This window comes from Dermacentor variabilis, chromosome 10 (assembly GCF_050947875.1).
Source record: "Dermacentor variabilis isolate Ectoservices chromosome 10, ASM5094787v1, whole genome shotgun sequence".
NCBI lineage: Eukaryota > Metazoa > Arthropoda > Arachnida > Ixodida > Ixodidae > Dermacentor > Dermacentor variabilis.
Window position 1 is genome coordinate 13,452,036 of NC_134577.1, and position 15,847 is coordinate 13,467,882.

Genomic DNA, 15,847 nt, shown 5'->3' on the forward strand with positions numbered 1-15,847 from the left:
TCAATTTTTTTTTATTATTTAATGAATATCGTTCAAAATGTGTTCGAATGGGCGAAACGACTAAGCGCATTCATTAGCTAATAAGGCGGTTGCTCTCAGGAACACTGGTGGGCTTTTACCGCGAGCGACAGTTATGAGCTGCGAAATGGGCCGATCATGTTTACCCGTTTCCGATAGCCATGGTCTGAGCCTAGCTCGGCACGCCCGTTACCTGAAGTAAGAAAAAAAGAATGATAGTATCGAACATATACCCACGTCTAGGAAAAATTCGCGACGCGCTGAAATCGAACCAGTAACCTCGCCTCCACTTTATCAGGTAATTTGATCAACGTTCGCCGAAACCACTCGGCTACAGCTGAAACAATTACTCCGCACCGTGAGTAGGCATCGTGAGTTTGATCAGGTGGCCACGTTACGAAAACAGCAATTTTGAAACAAGCGTGCGACGAGTGCAAGGACGAGCAATACGCATACTAACCTTTCCTCGCCTTGTTATGTACAAAGTAAGCCCCTGCTTTCCAAGTTAAATTTGGACTTCCCATTGCTTACGGGAGTTACGGTGAGCCATTCGCGTTAATAACGTTATAACACACAGCCAGTCATTTCATGTATCATTACTCTACACTCCAAATTATCTGATTAGGAAACATACTTTTGATAATGTGGCTATCCCGCCAGCAAAATGTACATATGAAAAACGTCTGCTAGTGTTTATTAGAATTAAACTATATAATAGCATACTACGTAAAATTATGAGGATCTCACAGAATTCGTTAAGAGAACTGAAAAATTATTATTTTTAGCTAATGTTTTCTGCTTCGTGATGTAAGGGGTTGTTGTGTTTTCACTTTGTCAATTCCTGTGTAATTCTTTTTTACGCTGTAGTCTTCTGCTTATTTTCAAGTGTTTTGTACTACCATTCTATTATATTTATCAGCCGAAGAGCCTCAACGCAACGTCTGTGCTGAACCGTGCTCCCTCAAGGGCAGCCGAAGGCAGTGCCAACCATTCCCTTCTTCATAAATAAACATTTGTATCTCTCTCTCTCTCTCTCTCTCTCTCTCTAACGTATCTCTTTTCTTCTTTTTTGTTTTGTTCTCTATTGTGCTTCGTTTTTCTGTATCTCCTCAGAATTAACGCCAATTTCCGTGTTCGCTGTATTACTGTACTGAGATCTTTCTAAATGTATTTTTGTACCCGCACTAGCCATTGGCTATGGGACCACAGGTATGTTGTGTACTTTCTCGAATAAAGTGATGCACAATAAAGAATTCGGGACTTTATCGTCGTTTCTTGACTACCTGCTCCAGCGAGGTGAAAGCGAATTCAATGAAATTCGCAAAATACCTTCAACATTCCTACCGGCAGAGTAGTTCGTTCAAAGGTCGACTTTCTTATAATCATTTACTGAATAATGCAGACATGTGTCCTTGCGCGAACTACACCAGCATATGCATCACAGACAGAAGTTCACCTGGAGTTCACCCAACAAGCGAACTGCAGCAACATCACCCGTTGTTTCCGCTGATTATTCCACGCGGTGACCGCGGGTCGCTTCTCTCCGTGCCCGATACGCGGGTCTGGGTGCTGTTGCAGTTGGCGTCGGATGGTGAGCAACATGTCTTCGCTGTTCGCGAGAAAGTCGGTGGGAGGCAGCTGGTGGGTACTCGTTGCTGAAGTATTTTGTCACAAACGTGAAACGGAGTGATCACAAAGGTGACAGTTAATGGACGGTAGCATCGCGTCCACACGAAAATGGCTACATTCAAAAGATGTCTTCATGTCGGTGACACGCGTGGTCACTTGACAAAATGGACTGCAGAATTGTAAGTACGTGAATTGGCTTCGGTATGCAATGTCCCGTGGCCGCTATGTCAGGCTCAACAGATAAAGTGAGCAAAGATGTCATGGACGTTGAATAAAGTGTGTGTGCGTGCGTGCGTGCGTGCGTGCGCGCGCGCGCGCGCGTGTGTGTGTGTGTGTGTGTGTGTGTGTGTGTGTGTGTGTGTGTGTGTGTGTGTGTGTGTGTGTGTGTGTGTGTGTGTGTGTGTGTGTGTGTGTGTGTGTGTGTGTGTGTGTGTGTGTGTGTGTGCGTGTGTGTGTGTGTGTGTGTGTGCGTGTGTGTGTGTTAGGAAAGCTAGTTGCGTTATGGATAGCAATAGAAAAGCAGTGCTCACACACTTCTGCTAATTTTTGAATATTAGCCACTTCCATTACCTGCCTGGATGTCGCTGTCGGCGTGGGAACAAAAACTGGCGGCAAGGACAGGCGAACAGGCAGCTTAAGTGGAAGCGAAGGCGCGAAAATTGCCAACGCGAATCGCAGGGCAGTGCTGCTCGCCGGGACTGCACATCGACTGCACTGCAAGACAAGACACTACAAGTAGTGGGCAGCAGCACACACCATGGGAAAAACAGTTAGGCCAGTTTGGTCAAAAGATTAGCCTCGCAATGGATAAGTATGTCCTCTCTGCTATTCCATATATCCCAGTCCTTTCACTCCTCTACCTTCCACTCTGGTGGCATTCTTTCAGGGGTCAGCAGCCTCGCGGTAGATGATTACAGCATGGTCTGCAGTAATTTTCCTCTTTTATTTTATTTTTATATTTTAATAGAAAAGCACGTACATTTTATACTACACATTGGCTTCACTGCAAGACAAGACACTGTATATAGTCGGCTTCACTACAGGACAGACTGTCGGAAAAAATTTTTGGCTTGATTTTGCAAAAGATAAGCTTCGCACTGCGTAAGTAAGGCCACCGTTTAAAGTTTCGCGCCACTAAACTGTTTCCCCGTCTTTCTCCTTTCCTCGGGCCTCACCCTCCCGCTCGCCTTTTCCTACTCGACTGCACGTCACGTGACGCCACACCTATCTTTTTTTTAATCGCCTGTCCGGTAGAGGGCGCTGCTTAACTTTACCAAGGATTGGCTTCACTGTAAGACAAGTCGTTGTAAGTAGTCGGCTTCACTACAAGACAGACCGTGGGAAAAAAATTTTGGCCTGATTTTGCAAAAGATAAGCTTCGAACCGCGTAAGTAAGGCCACCGTTTAAAGTTTCGCGCCACTAAACAGTTTCCCCGTCTTTCTCCTTTCCTCGGGCCTCACCCTCCCGCTCGCCTTTTCCTACTCGACTGCACGTCACGTGACGCCACACCTATCTTTTTTTTTAATCGCCTGTCCGGTAGAGGGCGCTACTTAACTTTACCAAGGATTGGCTTCACTGTAAGACAAGTCGTTGTAAGTAGTCGGCTTCACTACAAGACAGACCGTGGGAAAAAAATTTTGGCCTGATTTTGCAAAAGATAAGCTTCGAACCGCGTAAGTAAGGCCACCGTTTAAAGTTTCGCGCCACTAAACTGTTTCCCCGTCTTTCTCCTTTCCTCGGGCCTCACCCTCCCGCTCGCCTTTTCCTACTCGACTGCACGTCACGTGACGCCACACCTATCTTTTTTTTAATCGCCTGTCCGGTAGAGGGCGCTACTTAACTTTACCAAGGATTGGCTTCACTGTAAGACAAGTCGTTGTAAGTAGTCGGCTTCACTACAAGACAGACCGTGGGAAAAAAATTTTGGCCTGATTTTGCAAAAGATAAGCTTCGAACCGCGTAAGTAAGGCCACCGTTTAAAGTTTCGCGCCACTAAACTGTTTCCCCGTCTTTCTCCTTTCCTCGGGCCTCACCCTCCCGCTCGCCTTTTCCTACTCGACTGCACGTCACGTGACGCCACACCTATCTTTTTTTTAATCGCCTGTCCGGTAGAGGGCGCTGCTTAACTTTACCAAGGATTGGCTTCACTGTAAGACAAGTCGTTGTAAGTAGTCGGCTTCACTACAAGACAGACCGTGGGAAAAAAATTTTGGCCTGATTTTGCAAAAGATAAGCTTCGAACCACGTAAGTAAGGCCACCGTTTAAAGTTTCGCGCCACTAAACAGTTTCCCCGTCTTTCTCCTTTTCTAGGGCCTCACCCTCCCGCTCGCCTTTTCCTACTCGACTGCACGTCACGTGACGCCACACCTATCTTTTTTTTAATCGCCTGTCCGGTAGAGGGCGCTGCTTAACTTTACCAAGGATTGGCTTCACTGTAAGACAAGTCGTTGTAAGTAGACGGCTTCACTACAAGACAGACCGTGGGAAAAAAATTTTGGCCTGATTTTGCAAAAGATAAGCTTCGAACCGCGTAAGTAAGGCCACCGTTTAAAGTTTCGCGCCACTAAACAGTTTCCCCGTCTTTCTCCTTTTCTAGGGCCTCACCCTCCCGCTCGCCTTTTCCTACTCGACTGCACGTCACGTGACGCCACACCTATCTTTTTTTTAATCGCCTGTCCGGTAGAGGGCGCTGCTTAACTTTACCAAGGATTGGCTTCACTGTAAGACAAGTCGTTGTAAGTAGTCGGCTTCACTACAAGACAGACCGTGGGAAAAAATTTCTGGCTTGATTTTGCGAAAGATAAGCTTCGCACTGCGTAAGTAAGGCCACCGTTTGAAGTTTCGCGCCACTAAACTGTTTCCCCGTCTTTCTCCTTTTCTAGGGCCTCCCCCTCGCGCTCGCCTTCTTCCTGTTCGACTATACGTCAGGTGTCGCCACTTCTTTCTTTTTTTTTTTTAATCGCATCTCCAGTAGAGGGCGCTGCTTAACCTTACTAAAGCGTCGGCATGATTCATCGTATTACCTTGCAACGGGCTTTGCCAGTCACAAGGGCGTAAAAGCATGCGTAAAGAATGCTACATCACGTGATGGGCGTAGTCCAATAGGAAGGAGCGAAATATGAGCACGTGTGAAGCGTACATGAATAAGGAAGAGGCACTTTGGCGCCAAGTTTAAAAGGATGGAACTGCGTACGCACTAAGGGGCTTCAGATCATCCTGAAACGGCGTAAACAAATTTCTCACGGTTTGTGCTGCGATAAAGCCCACCTGTACGGCTTTGTATTGCGGTGCAGGCGACGCACCGAAGCGTATTTTTCCCGCAGCATTTAGGATACATATTGCGGTGAGGCCGACGCATGCTCTCCCACATCATTGGAATCGTGATCAGCAATAATTTCAACGGGAATAGACGTTTTTAAAGCTGAAGCGATAACCTAAACCACCACTTGGTGTATGTATTTGTCCACTTGGAGGCACAATTAGTGACAACAGTTATTCAACGCCACTAGAGTGCGTTCAAAGGAAGTACAATTGTGAGCTTTGCTTTCGTTAACATTTGAGCGGTGGTATGAAATGGCGAAGCGTTGCATGGCCTTGGAGCTTCTTTAAGCTGTCATTGACCCGGAACTGATGGTGCATCTACTGCCCTATGTAGCCATTAATTAATATGAGCGGAACTATATTAAAAAAAAGTAGAAATGAAAAATGCAAAGCTCCGGAATCGAACCCGTGACCTCGCCTTCTTCATAGAGTATGATCAACGTTCTTCGATACCACTCGTCCACGACCCAATTGGATACTTCGGCTTAGCAACAGGCTCAAATGATTAATCTTGCGTTTGATTTAGCGCGCACGCTACCAAGACACGAATTTTTGAGCACGCTTTCTATCGTTTCGCGAGTAGCTGTTGCAGCGAGCAGTGCGTGAAGACCTTGCGATATTACAATCGGCGCAGTAGCTCGCTCGAAAGTCATTTTTTTTCTTTGCTCAGAATGCTTCTAAATATCCACGCCCCCTTTTCCTAAACCCTCGTTACTTCAAATTTCTCGAGCGAGTTCCGAACAAATTTCGATTCGTAAAGAACAGTGGGGCTGATCTCGGTTACGGGGATAAACAAAGGAGTATCAATGACCTTTAATGCTCCTTTACTAAACAAAGGAAAGGGAGAAGGGGGAGAGAGGGCCTATAACGTCAGGAAGCTAATTTCCGCAAGTCAACCTTCGACACACCAGCGACACCTGCTCTAGATTTCTCTATAGCAAGTTTTGTAGCAAACTTCATGGTTCGTGGCAACTCTTATAGCGACGCCTGTGTCAAGCTGTCCGCACTCTCTGGAATGTGAGCCTATCTTGTGGCACTTTCTTCTTTTTTCAAATCCATTCCTTTACATTTTTCACGACCAGCCTTCTAAATATTTTGGTGACACTCAATCACAAAATGACATACTAAGACTGTTCTGGTAACGACACTACTGCCCTACTTGTATAAATGCATATATGCACCGACCAATTATGTTAGCTCATTTAAGTTACGTCATGGAAGAGGTGCCATTTCGCTGTTTGTTATCTAACAGTTAAAATCATCCTCTGGAACATACGAGCTGACCTCCTCGAGCATCTTATGACATCTTGATTAACAAGGCACAGCCATAAAATGCCATGAATGTTTGCTGTATAGAGACGCCGTAGGTTTTTTTTTTGTGTGTGTTTTTTTACCTGTCTCCACGGTTTGGCCTCTTCTGAAAATCGTGGAGCCTAGTCTAATTTACCTTACCATTGCACAGAGGTTGCAGTCTGCGCTGTGCTTGCTCGGGTGTCCATCACTGTTTTTGGATGATCTTGTACTTACCTTGTTTCTTGTCTTTCCTTGAAATGACCACTTTCGTTTGCGTGATGTTTCTTTGTTAGTAAGGACGTGTCTTCGTAAGTCTCAGGGACGATTTTGATGTACACTCGGAGCCGCACTTGTCTAGAGTGGTCAATCGGTCTATTTGACTCTCGATTACAAAAAAAAAAAAAGAAAGCACAGGAAAACGCCACAACGAGGCCACGCATGGTCAGTTCGCACGCTAGGTCCATGCGCTATAGTACCAACATAAGTGTAACCTTGCACCTACCTCGAGGTAGTAACTGTGGACGCTGGTGGCCACTGGACCACTCTATACAAGTGCAATTCAGTGCTTTAATGACTCCCTATAGTGACTTCCCCTTTTGCCTTGCAATTACGTGCAAGGGCTGGAGAGTGGCAAAGTGAACATTTTCTCTCTATTTTTACGTTACGGAATTCCTTAAACATCAGTCTAAAGTCTGCAAGGAAAGATGCAACACTAAATACTTGTGCAGATGCTTCCTTGGAGATACTGTAGTAGTTCAAGGTTGCTTCATGGGTTTGAGAGTGCCTGCTTGGGGATATTTGTTCATCGATAAACAATTGCATTACATTTCCTCCTAATGCAGCCAGAGACTTGTACTGACAACTTTCGTAAATGTCTGGACAAGAAAAAGAAAAGAGCCAAAGATGAGAAAAAGAGTGAAATTTATGAAGTTTGCAAGGCTGTTTAAAAATAAAAGGAAGCTGGGCCTTCAGGTCACTCGCTTTAATATTCATCCTTCATCCCCCTAAACAAATAAAATCAGCAGGAAGAACACTTTACCAGTACAATTTCACTCTGTGTTTCTCTTTATTTGTACTTTTAAATGAAATCACAGTGACTGAAGGACCCTCTATACCAGTACAATTTGTGTGGGTGTTTTCTTTTTATTTGTTTCTTTAAAATCAAGATTGTGTCACTACGTTTGAGTGGGGCGACTGGCACCTTGTATGCTGTCTGCCTTTTGTCTCCTCCCTGAGCGCTGTTCACAGATTTCCCAACGCTCCTCGGCCGTGGTGAATTGGTATGGGACCTCGGCTGTAGCCTTCGGGGCGGGTCTGGGCCTCGGTGGGCACTGCTGCTTCATGGTGCTCGGGAAGTGGTCCCCGACCAGCGCCTAGATCAGCTGCAAGCATACGGATGCAAACTAACAAAATCCACTTAAGTTGGGGCTTCTCTAGAGTGTCTCACTAATAAACTGAGGTATTTCGTTGCATTCATTTACTCATTCATTCATTCATTCATTCATTCATTCATTCATTCATTCATTCGGCGTACTACTAAAGGCCATTCTCCCATTTGCAGAACACACTGGGAGGGGAGAGGGGGGGAGTGAGTCACTATTAATTATCACGCATTTCGGTGGGCAGGCGTTACGACTTACGTTTTAAGACAATGAACTGTGATATTGAAGAGGAGTAGCGGTAGATGTAGTACAAGCGTGCATGCAGAAATGACACCGCGATGTGGCCCGATGCCACGAAGACCTGGAGCACGTCCGCGCCATGTGGCAGCAACATCGCTATTCTTCAGACATACTCGAAGTTTGCTGCTTCTACCCGCATGCCAACCCTTATCATTTTCTCTTACAGTAAGCTGCTGTTAAGACGATCCCAGTTAAGGCGAATTTGGGGGTACGCAGAACACTGTACATTTGGTTGGTTTCAGACAGGTCCAACGCAAAAGCAATCTGCTTAAAAGGAAACGTTAATTCGGTTAAATCGAACTTCCGCAGTCGTTCCCGATACCTGCCACTCAGTCTAGTGAGATGTCCTCATTGGCAAACTTTGAGGAAGTGATGCTAGCTACCTAAGAAGCTAATGGTGATTCTGTAGACACAGACAGCTACGCACATGTCGACGAGGATATGGAAACCTGCAAGGCTGATGGCGAAAAGGGTGATTAAGGAAGTCCTCGACGTGCCCCTGCAGTCTATAACGTTATGGTGAGGACATCGTTCAGCAGTGCTCACACATTATCTAGCTGATAATGGCCTGGATCCTTTGGCGTATTTTTTCAGCAACATGAGGGGAACGAAGACATTTTTTGCAAAGTAAGTGAAACTCCAGCTTTCGTGACAGTGAACAGGTTTGCGAAATGCCGGCAAGCAACATTTACTTGCGAGTTTAAGTGTTCTTAAAGCGACGTTCTGCATCACGAAAATCGAACTATTTAATTTTTTACATCCGCTTTTTGATATTGGCTCAGCTTCATTTTTTGGTTTGTGTGGTTTGCCAGGAATAATGAGTTCTTTTATTTAGATCCTTTCTGTTAAAGCCAACTTTTCATTCGGCGAGCAGATATTCGCAATTCCTTCGAGTTAGTTTTAATGGGAACCTACTGCATATAGTATTTATTATACCCAGGCGCGGCGCTGAAGTGCTTAATCTGAGGGCGAAAATGGCTTAATTAAACACACCTGCTGTCAACTGTTTTCCCACAAAGGATTTCGGAACAGCCTATTGCGTACAGGGGCCACTATATGCCACTGGACGCAGACACCAATGATGTCTTCAGTGGCATTTCGAGTCAGGAAGCAGATTCCGCGACACATAATTTTTCTTGCTGTGTACGCGATGCAGTTTAGTAAAGGTGTACGAGGCATACAGTCTTACTTATGCGACTGGTGGAACACTGAAGCCACGAACATGCTGACATCACCCTTTATTGTGTTGCTTGAAGGGGGCGTGATTGAGCTCGACTGGTGGAAAGGCTGGGCCTCCTTGGACCTGTGTTGTGGGACCGAGACAGCGTCAAACGAAACTGTAAACACACACACACACACACACACACAAAGCCAGCATTCAGAAAACTCTAAAGAAAAATAACTTATCCTCAATAAAGGCTATAAGTTTAAAGACACGCAGTAAACTGTGCGTGAAGATTTTTTTTTTTAGACCTGTCTGGTAGGTTTCATCTTAGTCACATATGTAGTTATGCCATGGTAGCGGGGTAAATTTTGTGCTAGCCGTAATACATATGATACTCAGAACCCGCCTGAGCAGTCTCATACATATCTTACTGCAAATACCAAAATTAAACCACATTATTTCAACTTTGAGTATGTATTAGCCATAACATTTTCGTTATTCTCATGAAATATAAACAATGTGCCCCGCCTAGTTCAGCAAGGGCACCGGGGAAACTTACAGACCTTTGTATGACACATCAAAATTGGAAAGATACGTGGGTTCAGTAATTATTTGCAATATGTCTATTTAAACATGAAATGCTAAAGTTTCCATAGAGATTACACTACACATTGCCATGGTTTTCAGCGAACTTGAAGTTGGTGCCTCGTCTAGTTTTAAGAATTTAAGAAGATATGTGAATAATGACAGCAGGGCACTCTCGAATGCTTTTATAACTCAAAGTTCTACGAAGTCTTTCATTAGGCTGCAAATTACTTGGCACGTTTATCGCTCATCGCATGACGCGCTTCGTACTTCAATGAAATATAAACACCATGCCTTGCATATTTCACCAAAGAGACGAGTATTCAGTAATTTTCAAAGCACAATATTGCTCCAGGCACTTCTAACTTTCAATACACGTCACCCACATGATGGCTCCAGATTCACTGTAAATATGAAATCTCTGCCATTAGCCAGAGGAACTTATTTTAAAATACCGCCATCATAAGCCATCGCAGCAGAGGGCGACGAGGGCACTGTTGCGGTTTTTGAGGGCGACAGAATTGGACAGGCGGCTGTAGCCTGAACAGATGTTGATAGAACTGCAAGTGTCACTGTGCTGTGCGATGACAGTATTCGGTGCCAGTGACCGATTGTGATTGTGTGTCTATGCTCCTTCCTTTCCTTATCTCTACTTTGTTACCACTTTACCTCCCCCTCCCCTCTCTCCCCAGCGTAAGGTAGCCAACGGGATCTTCTTTCTCTGGTTAACCTCCCTGCCTTTCCCCTTTCCTCTCTCTCTCTCTCTCTCTGCCATTTATAGACCTCCAGCAGAGGAGTTTTTTAGGCGGCTCTTATAACACTTGTAAACAAGCCGGAAACGAGGTTTTACCAAAATTCACTTAATAACTAATTAACCCAGCCATTTCAATTATTTATTACTTTTAAGAATCACCACATTCCAAAAAATTATAGACTTTGTGTGCCATTACTTTTTTCATGAAACCGTGGAAACTTGCATATAACGTTTTTCTTTTTCATTTCTTTCTTCTGTCAATCAGCGTTGCTGTAATAATGTAAACATTTAGCGAAATATTATAGTTTCTCGCCCCCAAGATACGAAAACCATAGTTTAAATCAGTTAAGTAACCGCAAGTCGCTTCAATGTAGCAAAAAAAAAAAAAGAAGATGCAGCGAACTTGCACGACAGAACCCAGCAAAGGTGTTTCTCTTTAGTGTTACAGTAAGAATATCTGTTGGCTGTAATTAAATCACGTACCTTGAACTGTTGCCTCTGTATAACTTACTAATTGTCTGGTCGGTTTGAAACATCGGTCGCATATAATGCAGTTTAGCGCTCGCTAAAGAATTTTAACAAAGGGTGTTAGTTATTCATTTCACATTTCACTTCTTCAGAACATTGCCTACATAATCCTTCCCCATTTTCACTATGCACCTGTATTTGCTCTCGTTTGCGTTCGAAGCTGTCCGAGAGAATTGACCAATTCTGCATTGTTTGTATAACAGAGAGACAACGCTCTGTATCGCTTCCATGCATCATTTACTACAAAGGATGTATTAGGCCACACACTTAGAACTTCGCTTACGCATCACACATTATCTACTCTCAATATTTAAAAAATATAAACAAGTTGATTTTGTTAATTCACCAAACACGTGAGGGAAACCAGCTACAAACATTGTATGAAGCATAAAAAGAGAGAGAGAAAAAAATGAGTGCCCAGTCATTAGCTGCAATAATGCGCTCTGCTCAGTTTAGTAGGCACAGACTCTGAAAGTAAATAGAAAGACACATGGTGGAGCACCGGCTACCAACTGAAGGCTTATTTCGCGCAAGGCGACTTTTAAAGCCTTTATAAAAAGCGGTATTTATTATTTATTTATTTATTTATTTACGTCATACTGCAGGCCGTGTGGCCCAAGCAGGAGGGGCATGGTAACAAATAAAAGTACACATATAAAAGGCAGAATTGCAAAAATATGAAATTCAAGAAATGAAACAATATAGCACGAAACAGCATTGTTAGTTAAGAAATACTAATAATGTGAGTTTGAATTGATTCAGGTGAGTTCAGATGATGGAAAGGGATGAGGTTCCATTCTTCTATAGTTCAAGGAAAGAATGAAAATTTAAAGAGGTTTGTCCTGGCAACGTAAGGGGAGAGAGCGAGGGGGTGGAAATGACGGGTTTTCCTGGATGCAGAAAGTGTTATGTATGGACTAGGATCTAAAGAAAATTTTCGGTTTATCAAGGAGTAAAGGAACTGCAGGCGTATTATTTTTCACCTCTTTTGAAGGGTGTGAAAACTATTTGTCCGCAGTAATTCAGTTACAGACTCTTCACGGCCGTATTTGGAAAAAATAATACGTATGGCTCTTCTCTGTATCCTTTCAAGGGCGTTAATGTTGATTTTGGTAAACGGGTCCCAAATAACGCACGAGTATTCCAATTTGGGTCGAATAAATGTGGTATAGGCTAAGGATTTTACTTCATGGGATGCATGTTTAAGCTTATGGCGAAGTAGACATGGCTTTCTGAAAGCAGCAGAGGCGGTAGCAGCAATATGGCTATTCCAATTTAGGTTGTTAGTAATTGTAATTCCAAGATACTTGTACTCGCTCACTTCGGCCAAGGGATCTTGGCCAATAGAATAAGAAAATTTCAGGGGTAGTTTTTTGCTTGTTATACGTAGAAGCACAGATTTATCTGAGTTAAGTTTCATTCCCCACTCGTTGCTCCACTCAAGAATGTTGTTTAAGGCTAAATGAAGAGATAGTTGATGATGAACTGTATTAATATAGTTAAAAATGATACAGTCATCTGCGAACAGATGAATATTGACAGGGGCCTCTATTACATCAACTATGTCATTACAATAAATAAGAAATAGTAGTGGGCCAAGGACGCTGCCTTGAGGCACGCCAGAGGTTACTGAAAGAGAATCGGACTGCTGCCCATTAATCACTAGGTACTGTTTTCGACGCGTCAAGTAAGCTGAAACCCAGGACAGGATAAAGGCAGGAAGACCAAGGAATTCTAATTTACAAATTAATTTGTCATGAGGAACTAAATCAAATGCTTTTTGAAAATCCAAAAACATCACGTCCACTTGGCCAGCCTTGTCAAGGACAGAAGCAAACGAGTGAATGACTGTGCTTAATTGGGTGACTGTCAAGAGCCCCTTCCTGAAGCCATGTTGGAAAGGAGATAAAATGTTATGCTTGTTTAAGAAATCATTAATGTAGTCAGCAACAATGTGTTCAACTAATTTACAAAAAGAGCATAATATGGAAATCGGATGGTAATTTAGAACTGAGCTTGGGTCACCTTTTTTTAATAGACAGATTTAGTATAGCGTACGCTAAAAAATAGCGGGTCGTCACTGCGCATGCACTGAACGCTAAACGAAATAGCGGGTATAGTGGGCATATGCAACGCAAACGAGTTAGCGTTAGCGTTTTTGCATGGTTTGTGGAGTTTGCGGGAAACATGGCGGCAGTCCCGGCTGCCCGCTTCGAATTGAATTTGGCGTTGCTTTTGTAAAATGCACTTCGTTCGTAGCAAATGACTGTGTAAACGGCTTTCGCTTAGTCTCAGGCAGCTTCGACGACAGAGTATTATGGATAACCTCGTGGTTTTTTCGAGATCACTTCTCGTTTCGAACGAGTCGAAGCCTAACGAAAGAAACGTTCGAGATGTCAGCGCCACCTACCGCTACAGGCGCGAAATAGCCGCAACGACGGCATATGGCCTCTGAGATTCGAAGATATCGCTGGCCAACTAAAATTGTAGAAAGCGTGCACTGCTTAGCGTATGCTATATTATAGCGAATAGCGTACGCTATAGCTGCATACGCTTAGCTAGAACTGTCTAATATAGGGACAACACATGCTACTTTCCAATCGAGTGGAAGTACCGCGGAATGTAGAGAGGCCTGAAAGATTACTACAAGGAATTTACTTAAATGTTCCGCAGAACGCCGAAGGAAGGTGTTGGGAATGCTGTCTGGACCAACAGATGATTTTACTTGTAACCGGAGGAGCATGTTAAGTACACCTTCATGAGAAATGTTAAGGTCAGAAGAGCAGGACGGTGAAGTTTGGAAAGAGGGTTCAGTTGGTGGTGAGAAGACACTGTGGAAGTGGTCATTTAAAAGGTTAGCAACAGCCTTGGGATCAGTTATTGGAATGCTATCGTGGATAATGTTCGTTATGGATTTATTCCGTTCCTTAATAATGTTCCAGAACTTCTGGGGATCGTCCTTAATAAAATTTGGTAAAGTGTTGCTGAAATAAAAATTTTTTGCTTCTGCAATGGCCTCTGAAAGGGCGACACGAACACTGGTTAAATTGTCAGTAGCTGGGCCTTTCTTTCTTAGGCGTTTGGCTTTACATTTTAATTGAATAGTGCGTCTATTTATCTATGGTGTATGTTTAGCTGGCTTTTTAAGCTTGTTAGGTATAAATTGATCAATGCAGAATAAACACATTGCTTTAAACTTTTCCCAAAGCTGCAGAACGTCATTCTGGCAAAATTCAGAAAGACATGAATCCAGATAATCTGTTATCCGCACATCATCAGCCTGCGCAAAATTTTTCACAATCGTAGGCGCATGCGTGCCATGTGCACGGGTAACATTCAAGGGGAATGATACAACAATAAGTTCGTGGTCAGACAGCCCAGGTTCGATAGATACAGAATAATCGGAAAAGGAGCGTTCAAGAAAGACAAGGTCAAGGAGCGAACCAAGATCATTACCAAATCTGGTAGGTTCACGAACTACTTGTACAAGGTTGTGGTCGAGCATCATATCAAAAAGCGCATTTGCGTCGATAACAGAACCGGCACTTGACATAATACGATCCCAGTCAATGCCTGGCAAGTTAAACATCACCAACCACTAACAGCTTATTTCTATTGAACTGTGCCATCTGTTCACTTATCGTAAATAAATAATTGGGGGAAGAGTCAGGTGGTCTGTACACCGCACATAAAATAAAAACATGACCATAAATATTCAGTTTTACGAACAGACTTTCGGTGTTGCTTGACTCTGATAACAGAATGGCCTCCACGGACGACTTTACAATAACAGCTACCCCACCGCCCCAAGAAGTCCTGTCTCTACGAATTATTTTGTAGGCAGGCGGGATTACGTCCTTGTCGCTAATTTGGCTATGAAGCCAGGTTTGCGTTATAACTGTAACATGTGGCGAGTGCGACAAAAGAATTGATTCCAGTTGAATTGTCTTATTCATGATGCTACGTGCGTTAATGTTCAGTAATCTGATAAGTCTCTCTTTGACTTATCAGATTACTGATAAGTAATCTGATAAGTCAATCAGGTCAATAAATCAATCAGTCAATCTCAGGTCAATCAGAATGTTGACCAGTACGAGAATTAGAGGCTATCTCGCGTTGGTTTGTTTTGTCATTCCAGATGAACATATCATTGTTAATGCGTAGCTTATCATGCTGAAGTGAAACCTTCTTTCCGAGCGATTTGTCATGCTTGGCACTTTCCCATAATAGCTTGCGCTTCTTCAAAGTGACCTGCGAATAGTCGTTTTGAATAAAAATGTTGGTTCCCTTCAGTTTAGAAACATTTTTAAATATTGCTACTTTCTCATTATAATCATGAAGAAACATTATGACCGGTCTTTTAGGGCCAGCCTTACTAAGTCTGTGAATACGGCCAATGGAAACACACTTAACACCTAGCTTATGCTCGAGCGTTTCTGTAATTACTTTGCGCTTTAGATCAGATTCAGTCTCATTTGGCTCCTCAGGGATACCATGAATAACTATGTTCGAACGCCTGCTTCTATCTTCAATATCAATGACCTTGCAAGCGTGAGTATTCACAGACTCTTGAAACGTTTTTACTGTGTTTTCAAGGCAGCCCAAGCTTGCCGTATCAGATTTAAGTTGCGATATTTGAACTTGAAGCCGCTGAAACAGTTCCCTTGTTTCAACTATAATGTTTTCTGTCTTTGTTTTCAAGTCGGCTAATTCCTCTCGCAGCAAATTTTGACCGTCAAGAACTTTATGCAATAAATCGGCGTCAGTGGGTCCAGGATTAGTTTCAACATCCCCACACAACAAATGTTTTAGAACATGAAAACACTCGCGACATATTTTAGAACACCGTCGTGGGCACGGCAGTATAAGC

At 43.4% G+C, this 15,847-nt stretch overlaps 1 protein-coding gene across 4 annotated transcripts in view; it reads right to left on the reverse strand.

The window, feature by feature from the left end:
• Positions 1-7,310: 7,310 nt before the first annotated feature.
• LOC142559936 (uncharacterized) overlaps positions 7,311-15,847 on the reverse strand; it is a 32,059-nt gene continuing 23,522 nt past the window's right edge. For all 4 annotated transcript variants that reach the window (XR_012823262.1, XM_075671635.1, XM_075671637.1 and 1 more), the window contains 2 exons: positions 9,135-9,248; positions 7,311-7,645 (listed from right to left, as the gene is read on the reverse strand). The gene's annotated coding sequence lies outside the window, so the exon portion shown is untranslated. The remainder of the gene's footprint in view (positions 7,646-9,134; positions 9,249-15,847) is intronic.